At 38.9% G+C, this 22,245-nt stretch overlaps 1 long non-coding RNA gene across 1 annotated transcript in view; it reads left to right on the forward strand.

Moving 5' to 3' along the window:
- Positions 1-312: 312 nt before the first annotated feature.
- LOC114895862 overlaps positions 313-22,245 on the forward strand; it is a 35,742-nt gene continuing 13,809 nt past the window's right edge. The window contains exons 1-2 of the long non-coding RNA XR_003793662.1: positions 313-490; positions 2,395-2,503. This is a non-coding gene — a long non-coding RNA (uncharacterized LOC114895862). The remainder of the gene's footprint in view (positions 491-2,394; positions 2,504-22,245) is intronic.

The following is a 22,245-nucleotide window of genomic DNA, read 5'->3' on the forward strand; positions in this document are numbered from 1 at the left end:
CTTAATCTTAGCTATACTAACAGATTGTAATTGGGAAGTGAATGCAAAGACTAAGATTATCAGACCTCACTTACCCGGTCTGGTGAACTCTCCCCCACTTCCCGCCCCACTGGGACATTATTTTCTGCAGTTTGCTCCTTGGAAGTCTGGGGGTATGCCATTACAGAGGGTCACCTCGGAGGTCCAAGTAGTTATGGAAATACTGCTTTCGGAGATTTATGAAGCATGTCAACACATTAAAATCTCTAAGAAGTCCAGTAAAGCAAGTTGTTGGAGCCAGTGTTTGCCTCTTTGATTGCATAATACATATACCTTGTATTATTTGTTTGATGAAACATGTTTTAGGAAGCTTTACCCTGGATTACAATTCCTCAGCCAGAAGCACGAAAAAACCTGAAATTGCTTTTAATAAAGTCCTTAGAGTTGATTTGGAATGTGAAGAATTGAGTTTGAGACTTTATGCTGTAATTTTACAGCTAGGTAACGTTGGGTAAGTTATTTCATTTCTCCAAATCTCAGTTTCCTTTTCTTTAAAAGCATAAAATACCTAATACTTATGTACAGGTTTTTATAAATATTATGTAACAATGTTAGTGAAAATAATATATAAAACCAATGGATGATATTTACTGACTCAAATACTTCCCTTATAGATTTTTGGGGGCCTTATTTAACACACTTTGGGCCTTATGCACATGTTAATGAACTTAGGTCTCCAGTGTCTCAGCCCATGATAAACTAGAATTAGGAAAAATGACTAGAAAGCTACTGAGGCTGTTATGGAGCAGTGGCAATAAGACCAGCGATCCTCAAACTGAAAAGCAGACTGACTATATCGATACATGGCATAACAGCCAGTTTTTACAGTTCATCAAGAAATGGTTAAACGATGATAGGAGTCCTCCAATTAAAAAAGGTAGGGTATAATATTTTAGGAAAAATACCATAATGTAGCTCCTTTAGATGAGGATCTCTGTTATCCATATTTGAACATCTTGTTCTTGTTCAGAGGTCAGGACATACTGAGATCTCTAAATTTCTGCTTAAAAATTTTTTTCAGTATTAGTTGACATAATTATTTTTTGGAGCTACTCTTTCCCTGAAAATCCTAGATTGATGTTTTTTAAAAAAATTGTTGTCAAACATGCCTGATTGTTTATGTAGATTTTATATATATACATATATAGTACAATATATAATACAATATATAACATGTATACAATTAACAGTGAAAGTATAGGAATCATATTTATTCATATGAAATATATTTGTGATATTGAGTGTATAAAAATCAGACTATCAAATAATGTAAAAATATATTTATTTAAAAATATGTATGCAAAGAATATAAATCTGGTAGGAAAATAATTGGCCGAAAAATTAGTGTCTGGGTAGTGAGTTTATGGTGAGTTTTAATTTTATTGTATTTGCTTATCTTTATGTTCCAATTTTTCTATAATTCATGCCAATGTGGAATATTTCATACCAACATAACCAAAAATAAAATATTTACTCTGATATTTTATCTTAGTCCATTTGGATTGCTATAACAGTATACCAGAGAATAAGTAGCACATAAACAAGAGAAATGTATTTCTCGCAGTTCTGGAGGCCGGGGAGACCAAGGTCAAGGTACTAGCAGATTTGGAATCTTTGAGGGCCCACTTTCTGGTTCTTAGACAGTGCCTTCTTGCTGTGTCCTCACAAGGTGGAAGGGGGGAAGGATCTCTGTGGGGTCTCTTTCGTAAGAACGCTAATCTCATTAAGGAGGGCTCCTCCCTCATGACCTACTCACCTGCGAAAGGACCCCCCTCCTCATATCATCACATTAGGCATTAGGATTTCAACACGTGACTTTGGGGGGGACACAAATATTCAGACCATAGTACTGACCAAAAGAATCGAGCAGAACAAATGGTAGCCTTTACATGACAGTCACTCAGGAGCGCGAGGATATGTCCTTTAGTCACCTCTGTGTCTCTCTGGCCCTCTGCCTACCTGCCTCCCTGAGTGCCTACCTGCCTACAGTCTCAGAGGAGATGATAGGCTGTTACACCTCCAATCAATCAAGTTCTTACCTGAATGAATTTTCTAAGAGAAGAAAACATATACATCAACAGAACTCTGAAACCTCTTAATCTTAATATCCCCACGGGACTCTTCAAGAAGTTTCCAACTCCTATATTAAACAGTTGAGCAAAATGAATTAAAAAAATAGAGAGTGAGTAAGAAAGGACATTGAAAACTGTAAACAGTTTTGTAGATTGTCTTTCCACTGAGCTCTTCAAGCAAATGTGGCTCTAAACTTTTAATGATTATTCAGTAGGTATTGATGTGGTACTCTCAGTGACATAATAGAGATATAAAAATTTCTCAACATACCATCTCTTACAGATATATCTTGAAAGTTACCAAGAAGGACTCATCAAATATCACCTGAGTGAGACAGTCCTGAGAGCATAACCCATGAATATAATTCATCTGAGATAGCACTTAACTCCAGGTAAGAGATAAATGACATAACCAATAATGTATATAGTTCTTAAGAAACTTCGATCATTCTCCTTTATTCAAGCTCTCCTTTGTCAGAGAGAACAAAATCATAGGCCAAAAGTTACTTTCCTGTAACTCCTACAGAGCACCCTGCTGTTGGTCATTGTGTTTATATTTAATGATGAGGAGGTAGAGGAAGGCTCTTGGGTTTATATCACTGTCAGATTGTTAATTCATTTAAGGTTTTTGTGATTTGTTGCACTTAGGAAATTAATGAATTTTTTATGCTACACTGGTATGAAGCCTTAGTGCTAGTAGGCCAAATACTGGTCATAAGTGTAAGGACAGTCTATACACACTTAAAGCCACATATTCCAAAAGGTAGGTAGTTTCCATATGCAAGCAAATTATATGAATACATAATTTTAAAAACCAGATACTTTGATGTCTTTTTATTGATTATCAAAGGGGAACTAAAAATCCAATATTATTTAAAACCTTGTCTTAGGCTTGACTTTATGCAGACATTTCTATCCCTCACATTCTCTTTTTATTTTTGTTTGTTTTTTGCTGACTAGCCAGATGAAATGTGGATTTCCACCAGTAACCCTGGTCAGAGATGACCAAAAGGATGCACAGTCCATATTGATTCTCCTCTTGTTCTCTTCCTTAGCTCGCTGGCTTTGCTTTTCTGTTGCTTTCGTTCTATCTCCTTTTTTCCCCTCTGTCTTTGATTAATTTTTGTTCTCCTTGGACCCCTCCACTCCTTTTCTTTTTATTTTCTTAAGTGTTTCTCTTGTGTCCTTCTTACTTCCTCATTTCTCTTTTTCACCGTGATTCTTTTTTCCCCCGACATCACCCTCCAGGTCCTGTTTTCTCATCATCTCCTCACAGCAGTGCCTAGTAGTCCCCCACCACACATTATTGTTTCTTTTCTGTTCCATCACCTCTCGTTATTTTGATCCCCATGGAGCCAATTTGACACTTTCATCCGTGTGTACACTGAGACAAGGCTCATTTAGATTTGTCTGGTATTAGCAGCAGAAGAGAGTTTTATTTAGAGCAGGGGACATGAGGTACAGTGAGTGTCTCTAGTGTCTGGCTTAGCTGAGATCTGGCTTCTTGCCAGTGTCAGGAATCAGTCAACGTTCTGGAAAAGTGAATTTCGGTTGCAGGGGCCAGGGTGATGTGTGAGGCCAGCTGTGGTAGGTGAGGCGACAGGGATTGCACCCTACAGATCTGCAGGTCCTGGGCCGACTAGGTGTGTTTCAGTGCTGAAGGGCATCATGCTGACGATAACAGGCAAAGTGATAATCCCTGTCTGCTCCATCATTCAGTTTATGCCACATATCATTGCCAAAAGAATTGACCAATTTTGCTGCTTTAATCTCCCCTTTCTTGAACCTGGTTCAGAAACTCCAGTTACTGCTTTGTGCAAGCCTCTACTCTTTAGCACCTTGCCTGCCACCACACCACATGGAAGCCGTGTCTTCCCTCTGCACTCCCCACACCAAATTTTCTTCCTTCTTTCACTTATACTCTTTGCATATATTTATTTGACCTTTTCTCTCAAAGTGTCCTTCTCATTTTTTGAGAGACTCAGGCCAACTTTTTTTCGGAGGATTTGTTGCATTTAAGCAGCACCATCCATAATCCCCAAATCTTCAGCACGCTTGTAAAAGCTTATCATTATGCTTTTCCTACATATTAATTTTAATCCCATCTTCCCTTTTTTCTCAAATTGTAAGCTCTGTGAATACACTTTGCACCTATCCTGCCTATATCTAATAAATATTAAAGGATATAATTTCACTTTTGATGAGGATATAATTTCACTTAAAAAAATTTTTGTGATTAAAGCAATCTTAGTGTTTCTCCTGTTGTGTATAAGTAAAAGTACTTATAGAAGGCAGTGATTTGGTAGGATTTTATAATATTATGTTTAATTTTTAAGGATTAAATATTCTTACCCATGCTCCTTTACCAAAAAAAGTGCTGGTAAAAAATACATTCTTTGCTGGCCAGGGTCTCCATCCAAAGTCCTTTTTTTTTTACATCTTTATTGGAGTATAATTGCTTTACAATGGTGTGTTAGTTTCTGCTTTATAACAAAGTGAATCAGTTATACATATACATATGTTCCCATATCTCTTCCCTCTTCCGTCTCCCTCCCTCCCACCCTCGCTATCCCACCCCTCTAGGCGGTCACAAAGCACCGAGCTGATCTCCCTGTGCTATGCGGCTGCTTCCCACTAGCTATCTACCTTACGTTTGGTAGTGTATATATGTCCATGCCTCTCTCTCGCTTTGTCACAGCTTACCCTTCCCCTTCCCCATATCCTCAAGTCCATTCTCTAGTAGGTCTGTGTCTTTATTCCTGTCTTACCCCTAGGTTCTTCATGACATTTTTTTTTCTTAAATTCCATATATATGTGTTAGCATACGGTATTTGTCTTTCTCTTTCTGACTTACTTCACTCTGTATGACAGACTCTAGGTCTATCCACCTCATTACATATAGCTCAATTTCGTTTCTTTTTATGGCTGAGTACTATTCCATTGTATATATGTGCCACATCTTCTTTATCCGTTCATCCGATGATGGACACTTAGGTTGTTCATCCAAAGTCTTGAAGTCAAGTCCTTTCATATGCTTCAAGTGAGTGCCTTCAAGAGCGGTCTGTTGGTGGAACAGTCCAATAGCCCTTGTGGTTTGGGCCATTCACCTCTTTCTAGGTGATGTCAGGGGCTCTTTTCATGTTTTTAAAAGGCTTTTGTTTTGTCCTCTGGTATAATTTCCTGGATTGGTTTTTAGACACTATCTTTAATGTCAGAATCAACTGGATATTTCAAGTACTTTAATGAATAGTTGCTAGGAGAAACTGATGTTTTGGGTCCTTAATAGACATGTAAATAGACATGTTTCCTATAATACCCATGTCCTTCTCAGAAAGTATGTTCTAATAGCCACTGTTGAGTGGACAGCCACCCATGTGACACTCACTCCAAACTAGCCACAGCTTAACATCGGTGGTCTGTTAAACTGTTCCCTCTCCTAGAAATATGGAGGTGGGACACAGGTCTTCTCCCTAATCAGCATTTAAATTTGTAAAGGATGTTAAGCCCAAACTGGGAGTAGTAGTCTTTGCCTCACATGTAAATGGGTAGATAAATCTGGACAACACAGAAGGAAGATAATAGAGACACGAAAGACAGAAGTAGAGATAAGACCTCATGGCGTGAGGGACAGACACACATATACAGAAATACAGAGATAGAGGGAGACGGGTCAGCCAGTAGGGGGAAAGAGAAAGGAGGGAGGGAGGGAAAGAGAGAGAGAAGGAGGGTTAGAGGGAAGGAGAGACACACACATCGAATAGCCTCAGATCCCAACAACTCACCAGTTCCTGATTCCACAGCCACCCCCCCAAACTCCCCCTCCCTGCTGAGGACAGAGGCAGAACCCTTGTGCTGAAGCCAGGTTGAATTGGTTCTATTCCATGTATCCAAAAGATTCTAACACAAGATAGAGCCTTCCTTTAATCTACACATCTCTAACTCAGAACAACTTGTGTCATAACAGTTGCGTGTTCCTGCTGTGAATTAAGGTTCATGAGTTCTGTCTTGGTATTTAATAAGTTGCTAAAGCTCATTAGCAGTCATTATCCTAGTAAATCCACAATGAGGATTTTTTTGCTGAATGATATTGAAACATTACTGCCAACTTTTGTAATTTTGGGTTCTTTATTAAATTCATTGGTTGATCAAAATAATTAATCAGTGTTTAAAAAGAATTATCTAAAAATAAGTAACGTTAACAATGACAAAAACCCAAATGGTGGTCCATCATGTTCTAAAGCATCTATGTAAACCATGTATTTTTTCCATGAAACTAAACAGTGATTTGTTTTAAATTTAATTAAACCAAGTAAGCAAATAATTATTTGTCATATTGTCATACTAATTTAATGTTTTAAATTACAATTTCATTGGCTTTGTAATTTTGCTATCATTTAACATAAAATTGTTTATTTTAGCTCTGTAAGAGCATAAGCATAAGGACTTTATACCTACTTTTATGTTTGTACATATACATATAATATTAGGAAAATAATGTATGTAATAGTGGGTTGTCTAATATTTTTCCCTTCAAAGAAGTTCCATGCATTATTCAAATTTAAGAAATTTTGAATTAAGTAGTTGTTTTCTAAATGAAAGTTTTTCTTGATTCACTTTACTTTTTCAATTTTTTAAGGTAAAATTCCTAAATTTACCCATGTGCACTCAATATTTACATACCCTGTAGTGGTCTTTCTTAAGGGTCAAATAAGTTTGTTTTGAACAGTTATGTGGAATTTCTCACTCTCTCTCTGCATTTTCTTCAGTAATTTCAATCTTTTATCTGAAAACCAGGAGGCAGTTGGTCAGTTCTTCTGGTTTGGACACTGTATCAGCGAGGCCAAGTTTATGGGGTGAAGATAGGAAGTTAAGTGGTTTCCATTTGTGGTTACCTGCTGCCCACGGCAGCTGGCCCCCCCTCCTGGACATGTTGCACTATGATTCATAGGAGCACCAGGTACAAATAATCCATCCCAGCTACAGGTAAAACAACTCATATTATTGGACCCAAAGCTGCAGTTCAGCATGCCACTGTGACTTACAGAAAACTGATGCAAGTAGCACAAATAAAATGAGAGATCATCATACAGATATATACATATCTAGATATATAAAGATATATATCTAGATAAATATATTTCAAGGAATTGGCTATATGACTGTGGGCCGGCAAGTCTAAAATTTGTACGGCAGGCCACAGCATCTGATGCTGCAGTCTTGAGGAAGAATTTCTCCTACAGGGAAATTTGTTTTGCTCTTAAGTCCTTTCCACTGATTGAATGAGGTCCACCCACATAATCAGGGATAATCTTCTTTACTTAAAGTCAACTGATTGTAGATCTTAACGAGATCTAAAAAAGCGCCTCTACAGGAACACCTAAATTAGTGTTTGTTTGGGTACCTGAATCCCTTGGCATAGCCAAGTTGACACAAAAAACTAACCATCATAGTCTCCAAATCTGATCAGAATCTTACACGTGCAGACTGGTAGGATCTCAGCTTTGCTCCTGTAAAATGTCCTCAGAATCCCCAAGAGGGGGAAGATCTGATTCACATTTAGTACCAAGCTGTTCTTCTCATCTCGGTGACTCTCAGCTTCCATACTGCAGCTGTCTTCAAACATCTGGTGCTTTATGAAATTCTAGACCTTCTGCTCAGGCTGCCCTTCCAGTGGTGCTGATGAATCCTTGATCTTTGAAAACTCCTTTCCCCACCACCCATTCTGAGTTCTCTTACCTCTTCCAGTGCTTTAGCTGGTTGGGTTCTTTACCCAGTGCGGTGGCCCTAACCTCTGTCACCAGAGGATTTGAACCCTTTGTGGCTTTACCTTTATTGCGTTTCTACAGATTCTCTTAAAAATTATTGTGAGAACAATGAGGCACTCCAGGGAATCTACCAAACTCCCCACATCTCCCTCCTTATTCCCTTTCTGTAGCAGCAGTAAAATCACCCCTTGACAATTGGAATGGATGACTCCAACAATGTTACACACTCTTTCTCTGCTTTCAATTCAGTGGCTTAAGAGCCCTAAATTAACAGGAGGTAGAATTAGTCTCCAATATACTGAAATCGTGACTTCATTCCCATTTGAAGGCATTATTCTCTTAGGAACTCATATTTCCAAATTTGTGGAACCCAAGGGTGCAGGAACAAGAAGCAAAATCTTTAACATGGAGATTTCAGGTTTAATATTGAGGGACCGCTACCAATTTGTTCTGGGACTTGGCTATGGGGTAAGTAGGGGGACATTACTGTACATTGGTCACTGGTTTAAAGTACCCTAACCCCACCCTCCTCAGCTGGTACCATAGCTGTCCACTTCTAGATGATAGGACACGTGGTAAAACCCATGGATTCCATAAGCGTGAGCCCATCACTGTCTTTGTTTCATTATAAAGTGAGTGGCTTGATTGAGGTTGATGCTTTGTGATATAACTTTTAACGGAATAAGGTATGAATAAGGATGTGTATTAGATACCTGGGACTACTGTGACAAAATACTACAAATGGGCTGGCCTAAAACAACAGAATTTTATTCTTGTACAGTTCTGGATGGAGGCTAGAAGTCTGAAATCCGGGTGTCAGTATAGCTGTGATCTCTCAAGGGACTAGGGGAGAATCAGTTCCATGCTATGAGCTTCTGGTGTTGCTGGCATTCCTCGACTTACAGTTCCATAACTATAATCTCTGCCTCCAACATCATGTTACGCTTTTCCCCTGTGTCTTCACATCATCTTCTTATAAGGACATCAGTCATGTTGGAATAAGGGCCCACCTTGCTCCAGTATGACCTCATCTTAACTAATTACATCTTCAGTGGTTCTATTTCCAAATAAGTTTACATTCTGAGGTACTGGGGGTTAGGACTTCAACTAGGGACACAATTCAGCTTATAGTAGGGTGTTAGAAGAAACACTGTAGACTGGGATGCCAAATGCATATCTGGGACAGGTATTTGGGTTCCTGAGGACAAATATCTACCCCACTCACAAGTAGAAAGGATAATCAACTTTCCATCAGGGAGCTTGCTAGTCCTTTTGGAGAATGGTGTCATATCAGAGCACATCATTGGTCTCTATGACTGAAAGGCTGGGTACATAGGCATTGTAATAGATTAGCCTTGGGAAGAGCAAGTCCATGTTGCTGAGTTCCATGTGTATCCTTCCACCTTGCCACCATGGCCATTTTGAATACACATGCTGGATTGGCTGGGTAAAGAGGCTGAATAGCATCTGTAATAGTAATCTTTCTGATCATTAAGAGATTCCTCAGCAATAGATACCCTCTGGTGGACTTTTATATAGGACATAAATAGCCAACAGTCCATGACTATACCAAGACATCTATTCACATAACTTTTCCCCAGAACTCCTTGTCACCAATCCTCTAATCTTGTTTTTCAAATCCCTGGTGGGAAAGGCATCCCATTAGCTCCTCCCAGGAGTCATTGTGGATCCATACAGTGGACCATCTCTCCCTCCACACAAAGTGTACAGAGGTACAACACAAAATTCTGCCAAATGGAAATATTTCCCTTTAGGAGTTTCAGACCGTCACAGATGGGGCTGGAGTGTAGCAGCTGTCCATTTCTGGATGTGGTCAACATCCATCAAAAAGACAGGTAATTTTTCCTTCTTGGCTAACAGTCATAGATAACTTCCCAGGAGGCCACAAGTGTGGTTTGAGGAACTGATGACAGCAATAGGAGTATGTACTTGTGTGTGTGTGTGTGTGTGACTTGATTTATTGCAATATTTGCTTTATTGCAGTGGTCTGGAACTGAGCGCACAGTATCTCCAAGGTCTGCCTGTACTCTGTTATGGCAGCCTGAGCAAACTTATACAGAGGGGAAATTAAGGATCTTATAGAAACTAAAGAGAAACGAGATGTGCCAACCCCTATTCCTTCTCCCACCCCACTACCAACATCCATTGTTTTTTTTGTTTTTTTTTTTTTCAGTACATGGGCCTCTCACTGTTGTGGCCTCTCCCGTTGCGGAGCACAGGCTCCGGACGCGCAGGCTCAGTGGCCATGGCTCACGGGCCCAGCCGCTCCGTGGCATGTGGGATCTTCCCGGACCAGGTCACGAACCCGTGTCCCCTGCATCGGCAGGCGGACTCTCAACCACTGCGTCACCAGGGAAGCCCCCAACATCCATTTTAAAACTGCACAATACTGACAGAAAGGTGTTTTTGAACTAAGAATCCTGTCCACATAATACCTAGAAATATGAAAAATTAATCTTGCTTTATGCAGTTTTTTTGTTATGGAATTGATTTTATTTGAGCTGAAAGAAATCTTTTGACTTCTTCTTAATTGATTTATTTAAAAAAATTTTTTTTGTTTTTTAAAAAATTTTACTGGAGTATAGTTAATTTACAATGTTGTGTTAGTTTCAGGTGTACAGCAAAGTGAATCAGTTATACATATACATATATCCAATCTTTTTAAGATTCTTTTTCCATATAGGTCATTACAGAGTATTGAGTAGAGTTTCCTATGCTATACAGTAGGTCCTTATTAAATCTATTTTATATATAGTAGTGTATATATGTCAATCCCAATCTCCCACTTTATCCCTCCCCCCTTCTCCTCTGGTAACCATAAGTTTGTTTTCTACATCTGTGACTCTATTTCTGTTTTGTAGATAAGTTCATTTGTACGATTGTTTTAGATTCCACATATAAGCGATATCATATGATATTTGTCTTTCTCTGTCTGACTTACTTCACTCAGTATGTTAATCTCTAGGTTCTAGGAGTATGTACTTTGAAGTCTGATTCTGCTCAGCTGGGTTATTTGAGATTTCTGGACTTCCTTGGGCATGTTAGATATATTCCATTCCAAATTTAATCATTCAATGCACACATCTACCAAATAATACCCAATTCATGATGAGCAGCTCAGGTCATATGGTCTCCTGGTTGTTGTGCTCAGGTGTTGTTTTGTTGTACCAGGGCCAGTAGCAAACCAGAAATAGTTTTACAAATGGGATAGTTTTTTGCAGGAAGGAGTTTGGATTGCTCTATCATATTAGGGTCTATACTGTGTTTCTCCTATTGCGGCACAGTAGAGGCCTCAAAGGGAGCCTTTCAAGTTGTACCAGAGAGTTCAAGTACCATTTAAATATTCTAGCTTATGAAATGCAAAAGGTGGGGAAGCTTGCACCATAACCTGGTCCTATTGCTAAGCCTTTTATGCTGTGGGCAGCAATAAAATTGGTAACATTGTGGATTATTCAGGAAATGGGTTACAACAGTGTTGCCAAATGTAGTGTAGTCTTCCTCCAAACCCCAAAGACTTAAGCTAAATATGCTGCCTCTTTCTTCATAGTAGTAAATTCAAGGTGCAATTAATTGTAGCTTGCTTTAGAGAGAATATCCACACATGCTCTACCGTAAAGGATTACTAGAAATTTTGCAGTTTGACAGTATCCCAAAGCTTTGTGTGGTTTGTCTTCTACTCACTAGCACACATGGTTTTGTTAAGGCTTCTTGGAACTTGTGACCTCCTGGTCATCAGGTCCAGTTAGCATAATGTCTTCGATATACTAGATCAGGGTGATGTTTTCTGGGATTTCAAAATGGTCAAGATTTTTTCAGGAGAGTTGACATAGTCCTGAGTTGAGACATTGAAGGTATAATTATGTTCCTACTATTTAGATAAAGATGAACAGTTTCTGATTGTCTTTACTAATGCAAATGGGAAAAACCCCACAAGAAAACAAACCACTTCTTAGATCAATAACTACATTCCAGGAGCCAGCAGCTGTGTTGATTTGCTCCAGTTAGGGTACTGCATCTGGATCAGCAGCTGTGGCTGATCACAGTAACTCAGGGTCATTCTTAAGCATCCATTTGGCTTTTGTGACCTCCAAACTGAAAAGGCCAGTATAAAATGAGGAAGGGACCAGAATTACCACCCATGCTGCTTTTAATCTTTGACAGTAGTAGATATTTCTGCAGTTTTTTCAGGGTATTGCTTTCTGTTTACTACTTGACAGGGGAAATTCCAGAAACTCTACTTGGCTCTTCCCACCATATAGCATTTACTTCATAGGTCAGAGAGCCAATGTAAGGATGTTTCCAGTTGTTAAGTTATGATTATTCCAAGTATACAATGAGAAGCATGGGAGATAACAATCAGAAGGGATATAGCCCACTGACCACTCTAAGGTAGATTTGGGCCAAGACTCCATTTATTTCTTGACTTTGTGCCTACACTGATTAGTGCTAAACTGAGGTAATAACTCCTGGGTAGTATGGTTATTTCTCTTTCCCGATTCACTGTCACTCTGTTAAACAGCCATGGATCTTGTGAGGGAAGGTTTGGAGGAAGATTTGCAGTGTATCTTTGTGTCTGCCTTTCAGAATGATCCCTTTAAAAAACAAAACAAATCTAGCCTCTATCTGAAAAGGCTCTGGGTTTGTGAACTGGGTAAGAGGCCATGAATTCCCTCTATAGTATTTTTATTTGGGTATTGCCTACCAGGGGAAGAATTGGTGTGATAACGTAGACTAAATAATATTTTAGAAGGTTGATAATCTATTTCATTCCTAAAATTCTCACACACACAAAATTAACCACAATCATATATCCATGTAGGTCAACACACTTGTATTGCTGTTCTGTCTTTGTGGTCTATTTCAGTAGTTGTGCCACCCTCACCCCTGAAACTGGGCACTGCCGCCTGGCCTCTACCACTCCAAGACCCCATCATTCTCATTGAGATTAGGGAGCCTGATTCTTCAGTAGCATCTCTAGCCTACACAGGGCAGCCATGACAGAACTTTTGGGGGATACTGGTGCTCACTACCAAGGTATTCTTTTTGCTTGGGGGAAGGAAGTGTCCTTTGGTCCTTCCTAGAGGTATGGTAAGAGTGGCTGAGTAGGTTACAGATAATAGGTCCACTCCAGCATTCCCACCTCCCTATGCCTTTAATTTCTTTCCTCTTTGTTGCAGAGAAGTCCCAGGATCTCAACCTTATTACTGTAGGTCACCACTGAGTTCAGGCTTCAGGCAAACTAATTAGAGCTTCAGCTGACATAATATATCTAGAATCTTAGATAAGCTTTCCCATATTGATAAATTCTTCTTGAAACAACCTTATATTTTTAGCTCCTTGATTTAATTCTGTCAGAATCTATTTGTAAACATGCTTCCCCTACTCCCACTTCTTGACTATAAAAATTGGCAACTTCCTATCACCCCTTTGATATTGAACCTATCTTATATTTGAGAGTACTTTGCAATTCTCCTTGTGGCCATGGAAGCTATGGATGGTGGTGTGGGTTAACCTTGAGAATAATGGGAACATCCTGGCTAGGTAAGCGTTCCAGATGAAGCTACTGAAAGTAATTTTTTTAGTCTGGAGAGACTGTATCAACTAGCAACGACGATGCAGGGGGATTTGAGAATTCAAGTTAAGGACCTCATTTCAGGTGTCAGGGTTCCCCTTTTTTCAACCAGTGCTTTATTACAAGTCTCTTAGATTACAGTTAGAACCCTGGTTACAAAGAAGTGGGATCCTGAGACTTGAGAAGGGCTGCTAAGCTTAATTTTAACTTGGACTTTCAAAGCCCACTGAATGTATATATTTAGTTGGTATTGCAGCTCTGCAGCTCATATCATCATGTCATGATTCTGATCATCAACTATGTCTGTTGTACAATACGCAAGATAAGAGATAACATTTAAAGCTAACTAGAAACTTTCCGGTTCTCCACCATGCCTTGAGTTGAAAGTTCAGGCACTAAGCTTATATTTTTATTCTTATAATCTCTCCAGCATGTGAGAGGCCACCTATAATCTTTATCACCACAAAGCTCAAATGAAACAGATACTTAATCTCCCACAATCTTGCCCTCTGCTCTTTACCCTCCACTCCTCCTCCCACTTGAGTAGGTAAGTCATCTGTATGTTATAAAATAATATGTGTGGAATCAATACTGGAATTCCAACCTGAGGGTCTGTTCCTGGAACCAATTACTGCATCAGCCAGGGGCCCAGCGAGAGACAGACAGAATGCACACTGATGGAATTGTGAGGAGAATTTAATGAAAGTACTTGTTAGAGAAGTGTGAGGTTGGGGAAGATAACAAACAAGAGAAGTTGAGGCACCCCTGACTAGCAACATTTGGAAGGTGTTACCATCCCTAAACCCGCGCGGGCCTCTCACTGTTGTGGCCTCTCCCATTGCGGAGCACAGGCTCCGGACGCGCAGGCTCAGCGGCCATGGCTCACGGGCCCAGCCGCTCCGCGGCATGTGGGATCTTCCCGGACCGGGTCACGAACCCGTGTCCCCTGCATCGGCAGGCGGACTCTCAACCACTGCGCCACCAGGGAAGCCCCCTGCCCTCTTTCTTTTCCCACTTTCTGATTTCCTGCTGGGCTGCCATTAGCCCAGGTGACGCAGTTTTGCAGGCGTCAGCCTTTTCGCCATACACAGAACACTACAGAACATAGATCTGGGTAGTAGGAGACTGGAGAATGGCTGAATGGAAAATAATCACTGCGTGGTGGTGGCAGTGGGAGCTGTCTGTGCAGTCGTGGTGAATTCAAGGAACGTCTCCTACTGTATTCAGAAATACTATTCCCTTTTAGTATTGCTCCTGGTAGAAGATGTATAATATTTTTTCAGGCTCATTGTGCCAACATAGCAATCACTCTTCATACCACATCCCACCCCAGTATGTCAGAAATTCTTTCTTACAGGCCTGATGCTCCCCAGGCAAATCAGGAATATGGCTAGAAACTCTTTAAGTGTCCTTAAGAATTCCCATTTAAGGTGATTTTATGCAGTAGTGGCACGTGCAAGCCTCCAGAGAGATTGTTGCCTAGCTCATCTTAGCCTGAGCCAAGATAACTTGTTAGAGTAGTGAAGTAAAAGAAAATTAAGGTGAGCATTACTTGGAAACAAAATTAATTTATAATGTGATGTGGCAGCAGAAAAGCTGAATGTTTTTTGAAGAACTATATGAAGAATAATCACAGTCCTGAGTGTTTCTTCCTGCACAATTCAGTTACAATGCTTCAGACATCACATCTGATTTGGAATGTCGGAGTTACAATCAGTTGCAGACATTTGGTGGAAGAAATGGCAGTAGAAAGGGAAAATGTACAATTAAATAAAGGAAAAAAGCCTTACTAGTCAAAAATATCTTCCTCCCCACCAAAAATCCAAAGTGAAATAGATTAATTGGCTTGACTCTATAGCTGGAAAATGAAGTTTTACCTTAATAATCATAAAAAGTATAATATGTTGAAGGTATATTACATAGAGACTATAGGGAATATATACCTTGGGTATGAGAAACATGGCTAGAAATGATCACTCCTGTATCAGAAACATAATCTTTTCTTGAGAAAAAAAAGATCAGACGTACATAGAAGTGTGTCAGGGGTGTTGATTGTCATTTCAAGTATAACCTGTTTTTTCAGAACTATGCATCCCTTTCTATGCTGCATCTTTTAACTCGTGAGGGTGAAAATTCACACTGGGGATAGATCTGCAAACGAGGAAACAGGAATCTTTTTACTCTCCTTCCATTCCCATAAGTAGAACAAATTTAGCTGTATTTTGCTAGAGGCAAGTTTGCTGAACTTGAATAACCTTTACATTGATTGCTAGAGACATTCAGGTAAGATTGCGAAGCTTCTGTGGCATTGCAGTTTTACATGGTGTAGGTTTTTCCTCGTTGGGTCAATTTACATTGCTTGCCTCATACCATCTCTATTTGAGTAGACAGTGGCCTTTGCTCGAGATATTGAGTTTCTCATCGCTATGCTGTAGGGGAGAGCATGCAAACTTTGAGGCCAGTCGGTCATGGTTTGAGTCTTGCTTCTTCTGCTTACTAGCTGTGTGACATTAGGCACATTTTTAGCTCCTATGAGCCTCAGCTTTCTTTTCTGCAATGTGGGATTAATGCTCATAGTAATGTTTTGAAGCATCTAACATGGCTGGTATATAGTGGGGATTCAGTAAATAAAAGCTGCTGTAATTCTTCACTGTTGTCTTCTCATTTCTCAATTAAGCAATTAATATACCTTCCCTGTGGAGTAGAGTGGTGGTATTTCCAGGAGAGAGAATGTTGGCAGGGCTAGGACTTGTCTCTGTTACCAGAGTTAGACACCATTTACCTGAAGTAGCTTCTCCACTTCTACCTCTCAGAATAGACTGATTCAGCATCCCCTGGAGATTTTAACTTCTTCCCTAATAAATAAAATGTTTGAATCTGAAATCAGGTAACACTTTGCCTTAAAGCATTGTCTTAAGTGGATTTTTCTTTTCTGCCTAAAAGAAACTCAGGAAAGATTTATTATAAACGCCCTCAGGAGACCTCTTCCAAAATGCTTCCCTTTAAAGAGGTAGTCACAAAAATGAGCACTGAACATTGCCATGGAGATTTGTAGAATGACAGCAAAACCATTTTCTGAATGTCTATTAGTGGATTTGGGATGAGTTTGAATATGCTAAAAATTAATCTAAAATTTCACATTTGATTAAATTATGATCCACATATGAACACATGGATAATAATTCATTTTTTAAAAATGAACCAATTACTAAAAAGAGATATGTATTAGAAAGCTGATAAGCAAGCCAGATTATATTCAATAGCTTTATAGTTACATCTTTAAGGCCGGTATCTCTTTAAGAGATAACTTCACCAGTATTTAGTTAACTTACATTTATATATTACATTTGTCTCGAATAGCATTTCTGAATTTAATTCAGATAACATAAGTAAGTTTTTCTTTTACTCTTTGACTTTTTATAAATCTTTGCAAATAATCTTTTAATTTGGGGAGGGAATGGGGATAAAAATCAAGAACATGAATTTTGCCTGTTCAGCTGCCTTTTTCTGTCTTTAGGCGTTGAGTAATTTTTGAATGTTTGAAGGAAGACAAGAGCTTGAAGTTTTCAAGTTTACTTCATCTATACCCTAAACTCTATCAACTGCTTAATATCCATTGAGAAGGAGTGCTGTATATCTAGAGATTTTTCTAAGTTGATCTCTTTGAAACATAATAATAGCCTGATAGATGGGCAAATATATGTCAGGAAATGTTAGGCCCTCTTACAGGTGTAATAAATTGTTTCTTCTTCTGGATTAATAATCCCTCATAATCAATTAATACAGAATGGCAAATTGGAAAGTATTCTGGTCACGGCATAGAAATCCCTGGGTTTTATTCCTGGTAATACAATTTATTTAACACTGAAGTCTTGTGCAAATCACTTAAATTTTTTGACTCAGTTTCCTTATCTGTGAAATGGAAGTTCCAACAAGCTCCCTGTGGTGGTATGGCTGATTGGTCTGTTCTCAGCATCCATTTCTTTTTTTAAAATTTTATTTATTTTTTGGCTGTGTCAGGTCTTTGTTGCTACACACGGGCTTTCTCTAGTTCTGGTGAGTGAGGGCTACTCTTTTTTGCAGTGCGTGGGCTTCTCATTGCGGTGGCTTCTCTTGTTGTGGAGCACAGGCTCTAGGCACGTGGGCTTCAGTAGTTGCAGCACACAGGCTCAGTAGTTGTGGCTCGTGGGCTCTAGAACGCACGCTCAGTAGTTGTGGTGCACGGGCTTAGTTGCTCCGCGACATGTGGGATCTTCCCGGACCAGGGCACAAACCCGTATCCCCTGCATTGGCAGGCGGATTCTTAACCATCACTACCAGGGAAGTCCCAGCATCCATTTCTAACTCCTTCTGCTTAGCCTTCTTGGCCTGTAGAAGCTGGAAAGCTAAAAATCCATATTTCCCAGGCTCCCTTGCTGCTAAGATTTAGAAGCAAATTTGATTTTATCATTTAGAAGTATTGATTCAAGATTTATAAGGTGGGAGTAATAAGGGAGACATCTTCCTGCACCTTTGTTTTTTTCTTTCAGAAAACAGGTTGCAGAGATGTGGGGTTTTTCTTCAGCAGTGTTCCAGCGTCCAGCTTTACGTAGTAGCTAAGGTGACAACAGCAGTTACTTTCTCATTTCCAGGTCACAGCCATAGCATAATGTCTTTTTTTATGTTTTGTTTTATTTTACTTAAAAATTTAAAAAAATTTGTATACAATTTTTTAAGGTTACTTTTCATTTACAGTTATTACAAAATATTCCCCGTGTGGTACAGTACATCCTTGAGCCTATTTTATACCCAGTAGTTTGTACCTCTCACTCCCTAACTCCTACATTGCCCGAACCCTGCTACCCCAGCCACTGGTAACCACTAGTTTGGCCTCTATATCTTAGTCCATAACAGAATGTTCTTGACTTAATAGTTCCAGTAGTGGCCTCTTGATTTTTACCTCTGACTCTGGCAGAATCAGCAGCCCTCCTGGTGTTTTGGTTATGCAGTGTTTGGGGGTTATTCCTGGAGGCCCAGCCTAGAGCCCATTCCTTCCAAACTTCTAGTTATTTTGTAAGCCTCTTATTTCTTGAATTAAACCCATTTCTCTTAAAACATCTAAAGTGTTTCTGTTTATTATATTGAACTCTGTTACTTGGCCTAAAGTCTTGTGAACATCATGTGGAATTAATCATGTATTTTAAGGTGCTTTGTTAAAACGCTATATATAGACGTAGAAATTATTACAATTAACACACACAGAAGATTTGCCACGTTATTTGACTAGCGGAATTTAACTTAAACATACCCTATGATATGCTCCCTGAGGCTTTAAGGAATTAGATCAAAGTGGGTAACTCTTCACATAGGGAAAGGAATAACTGTGTAATCAAGTTACATTAAGTTTTCTGATTACGCCTTGGTAGTGGGGTCAGGGCTGAGTGAGTTGAGGGTGCAGGAGGATGGCCTAATACTTCTTGAGTAACTTGGGGTCTGGCAGTGCAGGAGCACTTGGTCCTGAGTGGTTAACTTGCTTCCATGCTCTATTCCTGATCTCCACTGCCTTTGACTAGAGTTTTCTGCAGCACTTGTGAATTTGAAGTTCCTGAAAGTCTGAGTACTGGACTATTTCTTGTTTTCCTCTTTTTCTTATAAGTAATGTTCCTTGAGAAATTTAAGGGTAAAGGTTTAAAATTGTAAAGGATTGAGCCAATTCCTAACATCACTGGTTATTCCAAGATGTAATCCTAGTATATTTCCTGCAAGAAATCAAATTATTCAGTTAGAAAATATGATGATTCTTGAAACATAACAGGGAAGTTACACTTGCTAAATCAGCACTCTGGGTCTCAAGATTTCTGAGTTATAATGTTATATATAATGTTATAATTATAATGCCTTATAATTACTTGCAGTATCAAAGAACATTTACTTCTCTCTTCTGTTCCTCATGACCATCCCCAATTTAGATCATGAGTTCTTATAGAGCAGGGAGGGCTGCAGAGACCAAACACATCTGCTGAGGTAAAGAGCTGAGGGACCTCAGCTCTTTTTACTCCCCTTTACATAATAAAGTACTTTGAACCACGTTGAGCGTAGAGAGGAATCGAGTTTTAGATGAAGAAGAGAGAGGAAAAACTGGCCTGGTGTTGTTTTATTCCTTGACTCCTTGTGCTGAATATCAAATGGAAAAGCAGGACACAAATATTAGAAGCCCCCAGGGAGTAGGCAGAAACTTGAGAAAAGGAGATGCATGTGCTGTCTTCTGGCTGCAGTTTAAATGTGGCAGCCAGGCAGATGTGCACTGCACCATCCTGCACTGGTAACGCAAGGGAGATGGACACATGGTTCATTTATATATGAGAGGGGCCTCCAACCACACCCTGCCCTCCACTGAGTCTCCAGGGTATTACATGGTCCAAGAGTGACGTGTCAGGGAGTTGCTCACAACAGTGAGTTGAACATGGATGGACCTCATGACTTAACCTGGGATGGGCAGCTCATGTGCAGGCTGAGGAGAGAAGAGCAGAGCTGCTGCATCTCTGAGATGTCACCCTTCCATTTTGCTGCCAGCAACCAAATGTGACCCCTACCAGCACCCCTCCTGATGTGGTTCAGAGACAAGAGACTACGCTGACAGAAGCAGTGGAATAACACACAGAAAGTATATTTTGTCACTCTTCTTCACAACCTCTCCCCACTACAGAGAGGCAGCCAGCTGCTGCCCGTGGAAGGCAGGTGCTTGATACCCTGGAACACTGACAGCTCGATGAGGTGAGAAAGAAGTGTCTAGGAGGCACTAGAGAACCACACTGTAACTGGTTTACACAGTCTAAGTGGACTATTAAATCACTGGATGGGGCAGAACTAGAATGCAAGAACTAAATTAAATTGCCTGGTATAAGGCTGGTGAGTTGGCGATCCAGATTTAGAAAATAAATTCACTTCAAGACAAAAAAGCATTATGTTTTTAAACATCCAACTTTGTGAGTGTATAATATAGTCATGTTATTCAAACATATAATTATTGATTTTTTTCCAAAATGAGATCATGCTATAGATGCACATCATCTTTGCTTGCGTATATATCAACACTGTAATTTTCAATAGGTGTCAAAACAAACGTTTTAAATTTATGTGAGGTCAAATATATTTTTATAATTATTAATTTTTATGTCATGTTTATATTTTTGCATTTATAATGTAATATAATATAAAATTATATAATGCATTATACCAGACATATAAATATCATCTCTATATGCTTATAGCACTTTAGGATTTTGCTTTTAAATTTAATCTTTATTTCCAGCCAATTTTAGGGTAAGGATGAAGCAGGAATCTACCTCATTTTTTTTTCCCATATTACTCAACCATTGTCCCGATTCGATTTATTAAATTATTTATCTTTCCTGTGTCAACTTGAAAAGCCATCTTTATCTACCAATTTTTATGTATTTGTGTTATTGATTATTTCAAAAACACCAAAATTACTCAATTATGACAAATTTACGCTACATTTTAGATTCTGAAAGGGCAAGTCCTCTCTCATTCTTCTTTTTCATAATTTTCCTGGATATCCAGCGAACTTTAGCATAATTTTTATCAATTCACTGAAAAAATGTTCAGTATTCTGACTGAAACTGAAATAAATCTGTAGCTTAATTTGGAGAATTTCTATTTTTCTTTAAAAGTTCCTTTCTATCTCATACTCTGTATGTTTTCCACATATTCATTTTGCTCCTATGCTTCTGACTAAAATTTTATAAATTTATTCAAGTAAGTGATCTAACGTCTTGTGAAGTTAATTTCCTCTGTAGTTCCTTTGCATTTCTTGTTACTATTTTATGTGAAATATTTTTTCTTTGCATTTTAAAATTTTGGAAACATTAATTTTTTAGCTTAGTTGTCCATTTTACTGACTTTACTTTCTATTTCCAATGGCTTCTTAGTTGATTCATTTATTTTTTTTTCTAGGTAGACAAATATATTTAAGTGTTTTCCTCTATTTCAGTACTTTTCACTTATATTTCATTTTCTTATTTAATTGCACTGACTGGCTGATTCAGAGTAATCATATGTGCATTATTTGTAGAGAGAATGATTATTATTTTGGGCATACTAATACTATTATCTGGCATTAATGGGCAAGCATGCAATGCTCAAGTATGAGGCTGGCTGGAAAAACTGTGATTGATTTTAATATACATCTTTCTATTCATGTTTTTAAGAGATTTTTCCTTTAAGAGTGGATCGTAAATTTTATCAAATGCCTTTTTTCAATGTACTATAAATTGAGTTGTTTTTTTCTTAGTTGATCTGTTTATGTTATGAACTTTATTGATACATACCTATATGTAACCTATATATTCCTGGAACAAACGCAAAGAATATTAATTTTAAATATACAGCTGGATTTGATTGGTTAATACTATATTTTATTTAAGATTTTGATGCATTATATTCACCATTCACATTAAGGTAGGACCCAGTTTTTCATGGTTTCAGAGTTGGACATGGTTTCAAAGATATTGGGAGAACTTGACTGTGTACCCCGGAGGTTTTGGACGCACAGATGCAGGTACCAGACTTTAGCCTGAAAGAGTCTACAGAGTAGAAGCTGGTTAGAATTGCCTGCTGTGGCAGAGTCAAGGGCACGTGACTTTTGTGGGGCAAAAACAGAGCTGTTGCAAGCCCGTTGTGTGAATAAGGAAAAAACACTCCTTGCTACAGGCACGCACAACCCCATTCCAGGATGCACCATTTGAGGTCAAGAATGAGGGTCCCTCCTTTGTGT

This window comes from Monodon monoceros, unplaced genomic scaffold (assembly GCF_005190385.1).
Source record: "Monodon monoceros isolate NGI ecotype Baffin Bay Population unplaced genomic scaffold, NGI_Narwhal_1 Super_Scaffold_15, whole genome shotgun sequence".
Lineage (NCBI taxonomy): Eukaryota > Metazoa > Chordata > Mammalia > Artiodactyla > Monodontidae > Monodon > Monodon monoceros.